Consider the following 15,409-nt stretch of genomic DNA (forward strand, 5'->3'; position numbering starts at 1 on the left):
TTACCTTTAATATTCTAGATAAATACTTATAATATAATAGGTCATTATTTAGATAATTGCTAAATATGTTTGTAATCGGCTTTCGGGAAATTGTTTTCATAATAAATTACATACCCTGGAGTACAATTTATATATTTATATATTATTATACAGATTTATTATGTTTGCCTACGCCCGCAACATATTCTGTGTTGCTTAAAATAAATTATAATTAAGTAAATCTTGTTTCGGATTATATCTATATAAGATAGAGATTATGGATAATCCTTGAAGTCAATTTATCCACTTAACGACTATCCTGTTTATCTATGTAATATAATACAGGAACTCTGTATAGGACCGCCATGACCTTAGAGCCGTCCTGCCTCGTCCAATTTCAATAGACTTTCGATCTACATTTATTTACTCCTGTAATTTCCTTCGAAGGGTCGACACTGAAAGAAACGAGTATAGGTCACTTAATACTGGTCATTGTTAACATCTATTACTAAACGTACAGATCCTTTTGATCTGTCATATTTGCCTTCCTTTTTATCCTTGTCTATAAATATGTAAGTACTAGTTTTTATTTATTTAAATGCCTATTTCCAGTATGAGCGTTATCGTTCGTAGAAAAATAGATAATACGTATGGTAGTTATACTACAGGTCATCGACAGAGTTATCGGGTCAAGTTCTAATCCCGGCATTATACCTGTAGCGTAAATTGTTAAATTTTTAGTTGGAGAGAATAATAGATGCTTTGTAATACAAAAGTGAATAAATACGGTCATAGAGTTGACTAGAACGACCTTTTTTTTTAATGAATGATAATGGAATGGTTTCCCGGCCTGCGCTATCAGTATACACTGGCGAAGCACTAGTGAGGCATGGTAGGTGAGGGTGAAAACACGCCATACAGACGATGATTTATAGGAGGGATATTGCGTGGAGGTCGATCTAATAAGGATTATATTATAGGAATGGCAGCACAAGTCCCCATTTCTGCCATTGCTAAAAATCGTTCTCTCCGAACATGTGAAGATTAGCATGTTTGCCGTTTCAGTTGCATAAAAAATGACAAAAAAAAATTGAAGATGCATGGTTGGCGTCTTGAAATAACGAGGCGTGACCCAAAAATCGTGTAGTCGTGATACCTGTTCTGTCGTGATGTGCCACCAACATTATACTTTGAGATTTTATCTTTGTATTCGCAATGCTATTTACCTGGCACTAGTGTCTCAATGTCTTCTTCGAACAATTCATAGTCATTTTGAACCGACTTCAAAAAAGAAGAGTTCTTTGATTACATTTTTTTTTGTTTCATCGTCGTATCAGCCGTTAACTGTCCACTGTTGAAACCGTAGTTCGACTTTGGTGATGTTTTAAGAGGGACGCTGCTGCTCATTCCTCGCCCTCCCTTAGTAACCTGCGACACCCACGGGAAAGGAAGAGGTGGCTCATCCTATGCTGAGACCGACACGGCGATATATTTTTATTTATATAAGTATAAATTTAGTATATAACTAAAATTAGTGGGCTGTTAACCGATTTTAAAAATTGTTATAACAGTAACACTACACTGTATTTACATATACAGGTATTTATATATTATATGTAAAGTAGGTAGATGATATAAGTATATATATATATTGCTCATAGTACTTGGAGGTACCATGTTTAGATTTTTTATTATTTATTCCTCCTATTGTTGATTATTATGAATAATATATTAATACCTCGCGGGAAAACCCCTAGGCGCTGCTAAATAAATATAAGTAATAATGTAATAAAAGGAAATAAAAATCGCTCCCGCATTATTAAAAAGACCCTATAAACAAAGGCATTCCTCGATTAATGATATTTATGGAATGGTGTGGGGTCCATAATATGCTACGTTTCGGAGTGGTGTTCCAGATTATTCTTTGTCATATGTGTGTATATATATATATATATATATATATATATATATATATATATATATATATATATATATATATATATATACACTATTTCGTAACCAATTCTGAAGCGATTTTCACAACTCTTTTTGAATTTGAATATAAATAGGGCTTATTCCCATGTTGGTCCCATTTTATTTATTTAACGACCGAAGTTACCGTTACACTTTGTAGATCAAAAAACTGTTAGTTGCGAAGCTAAATCTGTATGTAAACATACAATATTTACAATTTAGGGTACGTACGAAACATCTCGACATTTCACGACACGTTTACGATACTCGCTACTTCTTTTTTTTTAATGCATGATAATAGAATGGTAATGCAGTCTGCGCTAACGGTATACGCTGGCGGGGCACCAGTGAGGGTTGATAGGTGAGTATAAAAGGGCAGGCCGGTTAGCCCACCGTGATGGATACACCTGGAGTTCAGCACGATGGTTTCCAGGGAGACCACGGGAAGATCGATTTGACAGGGATTGCTAGCAATGGGACTGGTAATCCTCATTACTAACAACCCCTTTCCCCCTATACTCGTTAATAGTAATAATATATGTATATATGATTTAATTTTAGATGGGGTAGATAAAAGTTCCGTTAAAAGCTCAACATTGTTGCCCTGACGGGATTGAAAAATCTACATCCCACTTACGTAATTCCATACTCGCATTGTTAAAAAAAAACTATGTTGTTGTACGTGTTGCCAGTGATGGCATACGGAACCGAAATATGATCCTACACTGTTGGCCGTATGCAGAAGCTTCAATTTGCTTAGAAATCTATAGATATAGCTATAGTGTTATACTCGAAGTTTCTTGGCGTGATAAAACCCAATATAAGGATATCTGCGAAACGACTAAACTGACCCATATAGCCCGATTGGATAAGCAAGCCGAAGTGGATATGATCAGGTCACATAGCTTCAAGAACCGACAAACGATGCGGGAAGAAAAGTTCTTGAGTGGCGATCTCGTATACGCAAACGCAGTGTAGGATGACCCCCCACTAGATAGAGCGACGACCTCAAATGCATTGCAGGAATGAATGCAGGTGACTTGGGACCATTCTTTATGGCAGTCTATGAGGAAGACCTATATTCAGCAGTGGACATGGTGATTGTTAAAAAACCCAACTTTAATATCCTACACCATTTCTTTACGAAGATTATTTACTAAAACAAAATATCAACCAAACAATAACTTCAATAATAGTAATCCCGCATCATGTTGCAACAGTGACGTCACGGTATCGACAATACCCGGTCGCGACCCAATTCACACACACACTTTCCATTTCGGCTCATATACAGAAATGCAATTAATAATGCATTAGACTCAGACTTGTACAATGCGTTGATGAAAGTGATAAGACTTCAGGTTAATGCATTGTGACTTACGATACATGGACTTATAAACTTTTAATTAATTAAATACTTATTCGTTTGTTAAAGTCATTCGACTTCATCATAATTATCATCATCAGGGCTGTCCACTAACAAGTTCAATATAAAATATTGAAAGGGACACGATAAGTCCCTTTCAATATTTTATATTTCAATATTATTAATGTCTAATTTTTATTCTCCTCATTAAATTACTAAATAAGCAAAATATGCAAATATACTTACTAATATTATAATTTTTTTAAAATAACCTCTCAAAATTGAGGCGTGTCCTCAATAAACTATATCTACCTTCCACTACCAAATATAACATATATTTGGCACCTATTTGTTACAAAGTACGATTTTTGTCACTTGCATCCATTTTTCCCTACAGCATTGATTAAATTGACTCAGGTTTAAATGTTCCGGGTTAAAACTTATACTAGCATATTCTTTGTTACATTTATCATTACATAGGATATCCAGACTTAAAAACTTGGTTAATTTATCTTACCTGCAGTTTCACTGCCATACCTTTTAAACCGAAATACAAATATACCGGTATGTATCAATAGGATTCAATTCAAAGGATGTTCATACAGTACTTGCAATACAAGGCGCGAAATATTGACCCGAACTAGCAATCCAGACCCTCTAGACAAGTGGCAAACGAATTGTCGATGGGATCGCCATCGCTAGCGAGTCCATAAGTTAGAATAAGACATCCGACGTTGCTATCTCATTCTATCTCACGGATGCGCTAACGATGTCGATTCCATCGATGAAATCGCTTAGGAACCATTTATCTAAAGGGTCAGGTGTATTTCTTTTTTTTTATCTCTTGTTGTTAGAAGGAGTATAATCAATGTATCTTTGAAAGTCAGAATTGCAAAAAGGAATTTAGATTTATTCAGGACTGGTTTAAAATATAAATCTTTTGTTCGTTCTAAAGTTGGCAGGAAACCGTTTTATTTATACGATCCGCGGTGCTACTAACTTCAGAAACAAAAGTCATATTTCTGCACAATCCCAGTTAAATTTAACAAATTACTGTTTGACTTTGATATTGATCTAATCCACGCAGAACCGCATGCAATTAAGCTGCAAATGGCAGTTATTCTTTGGGTCCCAACCTGCTATCCTAAATTGACTACTTTAAGAATGTTGATAACAACATTCTAATAACTAAATTAAATTAAAAACTGTGTTAACAAAATTTGCAACTTTGTAATTGGTTTTTATATAAAAACCGAATGAATAATTACGCAAATGTGAAAACTATTAATGGCTCAACATAAATTTATCTCGACTATGTATTGATAGAATCAATGTTTTCCAAAGAATGAATAAATAATTACAGCAACCAAGCAAGATTCTTGGTGGCTAAATTATTCAGTGCTTTAAATCACTTGCCCTATGCCCATGCAAACATTTTCCTCTATTTCTTTAAACTACCCTCTGTTTCTTATCTTAATCTATCTGTTCTCTAATAATTATCATTTTTGTTACAGTTATTGACCATCTCCATTGAAAGTAGTGAAGCAAGAGAACATTTACATTTATGAAAATAATACATACATATTGCTTTTTTTTATTTTAATTTAGTGACGAGAAGTTTTCCAGTACGGGCATTAAGTGAAAATATTGGCTCATTTGGCATTCTATATATTAATGACATATTATTAAAAATAAATTAAAAGTAGTTGAATTTCCTAATAGAATTTTATTTTTAAAGCTAAACATTGAATAAAAACAAAAAGGTATAATTTAATTTACATAATACCTAATAATAATATTATAGATCGAACGTAATTACAATAAAAACAAAACAAAAGATACAGGATCGAACAAACCTTTCAAAGTGTTACATCAATCGAATCGGAAACTGATATAATATCTCATCAAACCGGTTTATATGTATGACAACAGAATTAATTGCGCAATAGGCCAGATTTTATCTAAGAGGATATTGAAACTAGATATTAGGTATAGATTATAGATATAAATTTGATAAGATATTATTAAAACAATTTACAACTAATTATACTACTAGTCTAATATACTAACTTTCCAATCTGCTCTAAGTCTTGGTAAATACCATTAACAAACTAAATTATCCCAGGGACTACAGTAGACTCACCGTTATATTGGTCTCAAAGAAAATAACTACTCAGATATGTTCTAGAGTGAACCAAAGAGAATATAAATTACTGTTTTGAATGTGGTCATTGCGAATGTGCAAACAGTGTAAATAGAGCTGCCCACGGCTCATGAAGAGATGACATACGTAATACTGACGAATGAGGAGAGGAGTTGCTGAGGAGACTGTGGTGTGCTTTAGAAGAGACATATGTCTAGCAGTGTAGTACAGTAAATAAATAAGTTAATAGATGCCGTTGTAGCAAAATTAAACACGAATTTGAGAAATTTTGTCACATTAATATAATTTTGGAAGTTCTAAAAATCTATGCTAGGGTACAGAACATAGTTTTCTATATGACGAGAGTTAACGACTACGAACAAAGCAATACTCTTAATTTACGTTCTTACGTTTTTAACGTCAGCATAAAATTTCGTATTTAACTTTTGTAGTAGACAGCATTTGGCTTCACAAACTAGCACTCTAAGACCCAAATTAACTTAAATGTTTCTTGTGTTGGGTAGATTTAAACGGAACTTGAACTTTGTGCTAAAACTTTAGATTCGGTCGCAGTAGAGAAAAACCGCAGCCGGATTACATTGTATGTCCGCATTTCCGGAAAAGCTCGTCCGTGTAATTATGTGCATTTACAAGTCGATTCGTTGCTCACCACGCGATGACGCGAAAACTAGGAAACATTTTTGTTTAATTTCTACAAAGTCGGATGTCCTATTTTTGTGAACACCAAATAACACGTTATTAAGTAACGAGAGTACCCAAGTTCATGGCGAACCTGAAGAAAAAAAGTTTCATAAAATTTTATGCAGTAATAATTTCTTCAATGGATGGGTTGCCCATTCTATGTCAGGACCACAGGGTTCTGACATAGAATGGGCAACCCATCCATTTCCTGTGTGTGTGTGGCGTATAAGACAACTAAGAGAACTTAATGGTGAAAGGATGAACAGCAGTATTCTTAAACATCAAAGCCTAACTGCAGTTGCCAAAGCATGTCAACTACTGACAAAACCCTCCAATTATAGGGAGGCCTATGTTCAGCAGTAGATAGTTAACGGCTAATATGAGGAATAATTTAAACCTTCAATCAATATATAGGAGACTTTTCATTGCATTGAAATGTCACATCTTATCCTATGGTGCAGTACAAAAATTCGTCGAACGCACGATGTTGAGTATATAACTAGTACATAATAAAAACAAAGAGATACCAAACACTGTTAGATATTCCGTGCCAGAGCTTACAAATTGAATCTTTTTAGCAATTCCTGGTATTTTCTGCCAACAAATCTGTTTTTTTTTTTTTTGTATTAATATTATGCAAAAATATTCGACATGCTACTGCGTCCCGTTATTGTGCACGTGATTCGTTACTACAATTCCAAAGAATCAATAGCCGGTACTTAATTCTTATGTGGTCAGTGTTTATTCGCGTCGCCATTATACCTCGTATTGTATAATAATACCGTGAGAAATGGCCAAGGAGGCTATAATAACCGCGAGCACAATAACGACATAATATCTACTAGAATAGAAAAAAATATATTTGAATAAAATTAACTTAGATGATTATAATACAAAACAAGAATGCATTAAAAACTAATTGAAAAAAATTGGACAGGACAAAGTAAAATCAGTCATTCTCTATACGATCTATATCTTACTTCATATTACGAATATTTTATATTAAATATATACATTGTTCATCGAAAATTTTAATAAAAAATAATAGTTCTGAATCTAACGACCGTATTTATGAAATTAAGAGACTTTTCTCAGGAAAGATCGGAATATAAAATCAAATTGATCCCTCATGTACATAAACCATGGGTCTGCATCATTAATATGAAACGTTCAAATACGTTTTCACAATTCGACCCGTCCCTTGTGTACCCTCGAAACTTGTTCTCATATGCTTGCACGACCAACTGCTGACGCATACAATACGACCGTCTTCGCGGCCGTACACAAATATACGCGGAAAACATACTATTAAAGACGTATCCGGCTCGAAGGACTTTATTTATGAATGTTTATTGAATATCAAAAAACTTAAATGAGAGGAGACAATATCGTTGCCATACATCATCATCATCGCTACATAGTATAGAACAAAGTCGCTGTTGCTGTATGTCCGTCCCTATGTATGCTTAAATCTTTAAAACTACGCAACGGATTTTTAAGCAGTTTTTTTTAATAGATAGAGCGATTCAAAAGGAAGGTTTATATGTATAATACATGCATAATATTGTAGAGAAACACTGATTTTAGAGGTTTCTAATGTGATGTTGTAAATAAATACATTTTGTTTTTTGCGTTTACATTGCAAACGCTGGCTGAATTAATATAATTCAGATTTTTTATTTGATTTATCTCGAGGAGATAAATCAAATAAAAAATCTGAATTAAAAAAAAAATAATGTACTACAGTATTGTACACCTTAACGAGGTCAACAAAAAAAAATTCGCAATAGTATATGTTTATCTCTTAAGGATAACCCAGAATAACCATTTTTTATCCTTTACATTTTACGGAAAAAAAACGCTTATTTACAAAGTGATTTTAAGCAATACTGCATTAATTTTTATCTAATTACCATAAGGTCCTTAAGTATCTTTTACTAGAGACAGACTTTGTACAAAAGTCGATTGCTTGGGTACCTCTGTCCCATTCGTGTTTCAACCGTGAAGCAGTTGTGTTTGCATGACTGTGTTTCGGTTTGAAGGGTGGGATATGGCGTGAATTTACAGGGTACAGAGGAATAACACCTGAGTCCTCAGGAATGGCAACGCATGGGGGGTATCATGGGCGAAACAGTATACTCTGTTATGCCCATGGTACTGCTCATGTCTGTAGGCGACGGTTACCACTTTCCATCAGATGGGCCGTCAGCTTGTTTACCATTCAAAGTTGTATAAAAAAAAAAGTATATTGTCCATTTATAGCATGTAATTTAAATTAATATTTCCGAAGATATTACATTATCATTACTATTTAGTATCAGTATTGCACCCGTGCGAAGCCGGGGCGGTCGCTAGTTCATAAGAATAATGAGTGCTACACAATCATCCCAACCGTCCGGTTCTAGGTAGGATACCTTGTATTGTCGAAAAGAAAATCTGGGGATGTTTTATGTACAGAATACATAAACCAATATTTTATTGAAAACAATATTTTTAGAATTACAAAAAACAATGACCCAACTGACTTGACATCATCGTCATCTTTCATTTCTCCTTAATCTTGCCAGGGTATAACGCAAGAGGGGTTATTTTTTATTTCCATTCATTAAAAGGAGTGTTAAATATTAGGCATCCAATATCTATATGTTAGATTCTTCTAAAAATTTATGGCTTAAAAAAGGTCATCACCCATTTCGATATCGCCTATATCGGTTGGATATCTATTTTCGAATATGTTAAAAGTCTGTTATTTCGAATAACAGTCTATTCTATTGTAACTAAAATATATAGGTATTGCTATATATTACTCATTAGATACCATTGTTTCTGGCTATCCTAATTGAAGTCAGATGTAACAGATATGTATGAAAAAGGAGTATTAGATGACTGATAACGTATAAATTAATATTACCGTAATAGCTTTAATTACAGGGAAGGAATAACAAAGATTCTTACACATAACTTCCATCGAACCGGTGAACAAACTGTTATAAAACATCGATGGAGCGGCACAGTATGTTTAATTAATCATCCTGGAGACTGACCAACCGTGAAAACATGATGCTGATTGAATCCATGTTGATTTCAAAATTAGTACTGGATTGGATTACAGTTGAAAGGTTTTTTTTTTTAACATACAAGTTGTTTGATTTGAAACTATTTATCTTCACGCTAAATCCATTACGAGATAAGCCGTGAACAATTTACAAAATAACTTACCGTATTTTTTAATAGTGTATTAAACATGGGAAATTATTGTTCTATATACATGTGAAGCTAGACTGAGGATCCTAACGAATTAATAGTTTTTATATTTCTTGTTTCATTCAATTCCCATACCTCATGCACAAGCGAGTCGAATTCGGAAATTCTTGATTTATCCCTCTAATAGAACTTAAAAATTTACTGAAGCTATATTACAATGAAATCTTTAGGTTCAGTAAGTTATTTCGTAAAAATTTATCTACAAATAAGCACTGTATTGCAAATATTTTTAAAGGTATATTGTCTTACGTTTTCAAGAGGAAATAGTTGAACGAATTGCAACATTTTTTTTTTTAAATATAGTCCAACTTGCATAAACTTAAAAGCAACTTTATCGGAACCATTCAACCGAATCATGAGATAAGTACACATTATTGTTACACACACATTTGTTAATTGAATAATCATAGTGTAAATTGTGTACGTTAACATGGCACGTCCCTCCAACTTATTGCTTCAACCATATGAAACCCTGGTACTTCGTGTTTGTGAGGGAACATATTCAAAACCAAGTAAATATATTCACTCACACATTTTTTATTTGGATTTTGGAGGTGCAATCTATGTTATCGTAGACAATCTATGCACCAAAATATTTAGATATAATAATCAAATAATATTTTGTGGTACTTAGGCCGTTTATTATTAACTTAATAGGTTATTTTTATCCTATTGTAAGCGGTCAAAGTATTAGATTAATACTAATATTCTACTTTAATATAACGAAATAGGATTAAATTTAATTATTTACTACCGTATCGAGTGTCATAGATACATAAAATATGAAGGTTGTCTTGTCAGGTCAAGGACACCGCATTGAGTCTAAGCCAAACTACGCAGTGCCAACACGTTAGTCTGATTTAAACTTTCCCTTAAATTGCCAATTTTGAAGGCTACGTACACTAAAAATAAAGAAAATCAATATGGCCTTTGTAGTCTCTGGTATGGAAGAGAAAGATTTGCTATCATTTGTCCGTGGTCCTTCTCAGAAACCACCGTGGTTAAATTCTGATCAATTAATCATGGTTGACTAACTGGCCACACTTCATCCTTACCTATCATCACTCAGTGCTATCCTGCTAGCGTATAAAATACTAATGGCGCAGGCGCGATTACCATTCCACTTTCATCCCATTGAAAAACATCTGTATACATATGTTTTAAGAGATCTAACACTCTCTGAGACACTAGATCCTGTAAATAGGTACTTGATCGGAGATTGCTTAGCAATAAGACCGCCTTTTGTACTACACTACACTTATTGAAAATTGTTCAACAAATCCTGTAATGTTGGTGCAATAAAATGTTAAATAAATAAATAAAATAAATACTTGTTTTGTGGACAAGCGGATTCGATGCTCAATGTATGTTGCATCTGCTACTATGTATAATTTTGAGTCCTATATACATAAACCTATACATAAAGCTTATTTTAAAATCTTTCAAACATTGAATACATAATCAACCATACATTCACCACACATTCAACCACTGGTACATTAAGAAAACCACTAATATAATAAAATACTATAAAACAGGCCTAATGCTGGAGCCGTAAATTGGCCATTGGAAATTGGAACTTTGTAATAAAATGCAATCCCATAAAGTTTCGGTTCATTTGATTGTCTTCATATTTAATTAGCTGCTATAAAGTCTTATAGGTTATCAAAAGAGCCACGTATCTCACTTTGAAACACTGCAAAACAAGGAGGTTCCCAATACATCTGTTTTTACTTGTTTGTTTTTGTTTGCGATATTTTCGCCAATTCTAACGATCTCCGTGTTGCAGTGGTTGCCACATTGCTTCGCGTAATGAGGTTCTGGATTTGTTTGTCAGCCGGGTCAAATTAGGAAGTGAACTTTACTAAATTGTCACGGATCTAAATATTCTAGGTTACACTTCCGGATGTTGGTTCCTGTTTTCTCATAATACAGGATTTCTTAGTTTGAGGGCCAGGCGATTGATGTGGTTGTACGATACTTAATTCTGAACCTTTTTTTTAGTTTTATAATAGATCTTCTCCTATTGATTTTGTAATGATCAATATCACTGTTTTTGAAAGCTAATTAATAAGTTGTTTAGATAATATTACATGTATTATTTGGTAACTTTATTTGCTCAAGATTAAACTACACACGCAATGGTGACCCCCAAAATATATGTAACAGATCAATAAATTTAAAAGGAGAATGCTTCTTGTTGTAATCTGATGTCACACACTGGTTTATTATATAATGTATTGGTTTACAAGATACAGTTATGTAATGATTAATTAATTGGATCCAAATAATCTCTAGATATGGGTTTGTCGTTACGAAAATCTAGACAATTTCAATTTCTTGCTCCATAGCAAATCGAATTTGTATGCTAATATAACGATGTATTTTGAAACTATGAACTTATTTTAAATTATACTGCATAATTATGTACTCGTATATATATATATATATATATATATATATATATATATATATATATATATATATATATATATATATATATATATATATATATATATATATATATATATATATATATATATATTTATATATATATACATTATAAAGGTTGATTAGAAGAGAATTCTATACAAACTTAATGATCGAGGGATGAGCAGTAACGTACCTCCTACAACATCACCACGCCAAAGACTAACTGCAGTCAATCCGCCTGAAAAACCTGACAACTACTGGCAAATTTCCTCTTATGGGGAAGGCCTATGTTCAACAGTAGACAATTAAAGGTTGAAATAGTATATCACTAAGCCCTCTTTTTGTATCATATATTTTTTTGTAAAATACGATCAACAAAAAATAAATAAACAGCCAAAGTGAAAGTACAGTAACAAGGTGAAATAACAAATTATCAGTCTAGATACATTGTCATGTCTGGATAATTTACATGGATGTCAGTTATTTAAATAAATACAATGCCATTTTTACTGGAACGGAACATTCACTATCACAAGGTTGCTTTGTATTGTCTCCATTCTTCACTTATTTCCAGTAAAATGGGGCACTGTAACTGGGGTAATCAATTTTTGAACGAACTACGAAGTATTATACTTAATTTTTTTATAACTTTACTAATAGTAAAAGTAAATGCTGTGAATACCTATAATAGGCATGTGCATTAATATTGTATTGTATTTAATGTTGTGATACCTATATGTTATAATGCAATATGCTGTTGGTGTTCCTTAAATAAATAAATAAATAAATAAATAAATAATAGTATTCTGCGGTTTTGCCCGTTTGTTTACCTAATATCTATATTGATATCAGATAGACTACTCTTTCTTATACAATCGGTTAAGCGTAATCCACTATCAAACATCTTTACAAAATAGTAAGAGATTACCAGAAACAAACATAATTGCTGCGTGTTAGTATTTAAGGTTTAAAATGTTTGTTACTTTTTCGACTCGAGTTTTTATGAAAAGAAACTTCAGTTTCATTGATAGAACACTTCCTTCAAATGGTGCTAATGATGTCGACTGCGACTGTGATCCAAAAATTACTTGCAGCTCATGGGAGAATTTATAACCACTGTAACCAGGACGTGAATCATAAAAGGAACTGTCGGCAACTATATTTGCACGTTCCGGTTTATCTAGAGCAATATGCATCCCTATTTGAAGTACTGAGTATGAACCATACTGAATAAATCGTCTATATGGCTATATTTTACTATGAAAATCTCAAGCCAGGATTTCTCCAAAATCAAAAGAAGGTCTAATTATCATGTATTTAATTTTATTAGTTTTTTTTTGATGGGTGAAAATGGTATGGTAACCCCGCCTGCGCTAACGGTATACGCTAGCGGAACACCAGTGAAGGGCGATAGATGAGAATGAAAACAGGCCAGTTAGCCCATCATGATGAATTCATCAGGAATTAACCATGAGAGTTTCCAGGGGGAACCGCGAGGTCGACCTGGTTGGGTATATTGCTAGCAATGGGATTCTCAGTCTCCATTACTAACAATCCCTTTCCCTCCAATTTTATTAGTATTCTACTAATGTTTTTTTTTTTTTACGATACTATTCACAGCAATAGCTTATATATTGATTTAACCACAGTAGGATAATTGATGAGATACCAATTTACCAAACTTATCTCAAAAATAAAAATTTGATAGTTTCGGGAGACTATTACCTCCTTATTCATAACATACCAAACCTTTTATAAACCTATTTTAGCTTCCAAACTGTTTTGTATCTTTCTTTTAAACTAAAATTCCAATTTGAAAGAAAGTGACAAAACATAGAATGAGTAGGTTTGTAGAAAGTTTATTTTTTTATGAATAAGGGGGTTATTGTATAAATCGAGAGTTAAATGTAAAGCAGTTCTGAAGCGATTCTACTAAGACAATATTTTATACGATCTTTATAATAATTGATTTCATTGTAATATATTTTAAAGATTACTTAGCGATAAGGCCGCCTTTTGTATCACTTCTCATTAATATTTACTGTAATCGTTATTTTTCTTTTTACTTGGTTCAATAAAATGTCAAATAAATAAATAGTATTAAATTAAATTTTTAATTTTAGAGATAGAGATAGGTCAAAATCAATATAAAAAGGAAGGAATGAAGTGACAATAACAGTATTATTAATGATGATGAGATATATAACTACATAATCTCCGCGTTCCATTTTCTACTCACTTGTAAGGTATCCTCTTTCGGTTTGATATCGTTGCATTCTACTCGAAATTACACATGGAGAATTGTAGGGTGGGTATCTTTTCCGAGATATGAGTTTTTACAGCTGTTCCAGCATTGACAAATGAGGTGTTATTTTTTGAGAGTAACACACGGAGGTTTTGACAGGTTACATAAAAAATGGATAAACGCGTCTAACGTGTGTACAGATTGTATTTTATAGATTTTTTTTTTGTTTCCAACTGTTAAAAATACGATACAAATTATTTTATAATTACCGAAGTCAATGTTTTTTAATTGGATCGGGCGTGGATGCTCTGATGTGTGCCTCCAGTTTCTCTTAACGTACGATATCCTAGCTTGAGGACCAGATAATTAATGTGACTGTATAACACTTATTATATCTACTTTTCGACAAGATTGATTACTGTAGCCTATGGGCGCCTGGAATACTAGAATTGTCACGTGTACTATTTAGACGTGTCATTTTAGTATGGAAGGCTAAATTTTTTCTACTGCTTTTCTATCTATTTATATTTGAGAAAAGTATACAGTCCTTATATATATATTGTTACCTTTTACCAGACATTTTTAAGTAGTTACTTGTTTGAATGTTTCTTTATGTTTAAGTACCTAGCTAATATTATCTTGTAGAGTTACGCATTATAAAATTTTTACACAAATGTTATTACTCATATTCGCCGATAGAGTAGCTCGACTTCCAATCTTAGTTGTTGTGAATCATTCTTGTATTTAAGATTTATTATTCTTCACAGATAATTAACCCAAGATCATAAATATAGCCGCTCCATGTCACGATCATTACACTTCCTATCAACAGCTATTATAATGTTTGCCAATCAACTATTAATTAAATACAATTTCGCTTTCCGTTGTCTGAATTATATAGTGCAAGTTTTATAAAAATATCTGTGTACTCTACATTGCTGCCTCTTAACATTTTGTTTGGTTTATATAGATAAAAACAAGAGCAATGGAAGTGAATTATAATAAAACAACGTAGAGTGTATGCTTTCTTGGTGAATGGTCAAACCACCGGTAAACCTGTCTGACGCAGCCTACTAGTCGCGGTTTGGCGCGCTACGTGCTCGGACGTGTTATTTGTTGACTTTTCTGGTGACCTGGTACATTGCCGTGAAGTGCTATGAAGATTTTCTGAAATTTAGTTGTGTTTTGTGATTTTTTGTATGGATTTGAATGACTAAGTGCACGTATACTGCTGTATCGTCTGGAAATTAAAACAGGTATTTTCTTAAACTGGCTTTGATCGTATTCAGTGTTTATGGCGGCC

General features: G+C 32.9%; 2 protein-coding genes across 6 annotated transcripts in view; one reads left to right on the top strand and one right to left on the bottom strand.

The window, feature by feature from the left end:
* LOC116413014 (calaxin) overlaps positions 1-15,409 on the bottom strand; it is a 214,901-nt gene that overhangs the window by 31,630 nt on the left and 167,862 nt on the right. The gene's annotated exons all lie outside the window — the stretch shown is intronic.
* LOC113519316 (uncharacterized) overlaps positions 1-15,409 on the top strand; it is a 128,355-nt gene that overhangs the window by 13,810 nt on the left and 99,136 nt on the right. For 2 of the 5 annotated variants that reach the window (XM_052894230.1, XM_052894232.1), the window contains exon 1: positions 15,174-15,362. The exons of 2 other annotated variants lie outside the window; for them this stretch is intronic. The gene's annotated coding sequence lies outside the window, so the exon portion shown is untranslated. Of the gene's footprint in view, positions 1-4,833; positions 4,852-15,173; positions 15,363-15,409 lie in introns of those variants that run through there. One more of the 5 variants, XM_052894233.1, reaches the window with a different exon arrangement.

The sequence above is a fragment of the Galleria mellonella genome, unplaced genomic scaffold (genome assembly GCF_026898425.1).
Source record: "Galleria mellonella isolate WM207_F2 unplaced genomic scaffold, CSIRO_AGI_GalMel_v1 utg200, whole genome shotgun sequence".
NCBI lineage: Eukaryota > Metazoa > Arthropoda > Insecta > Lepidoptera > Pyralidae > Galleria > Galleria mellonella.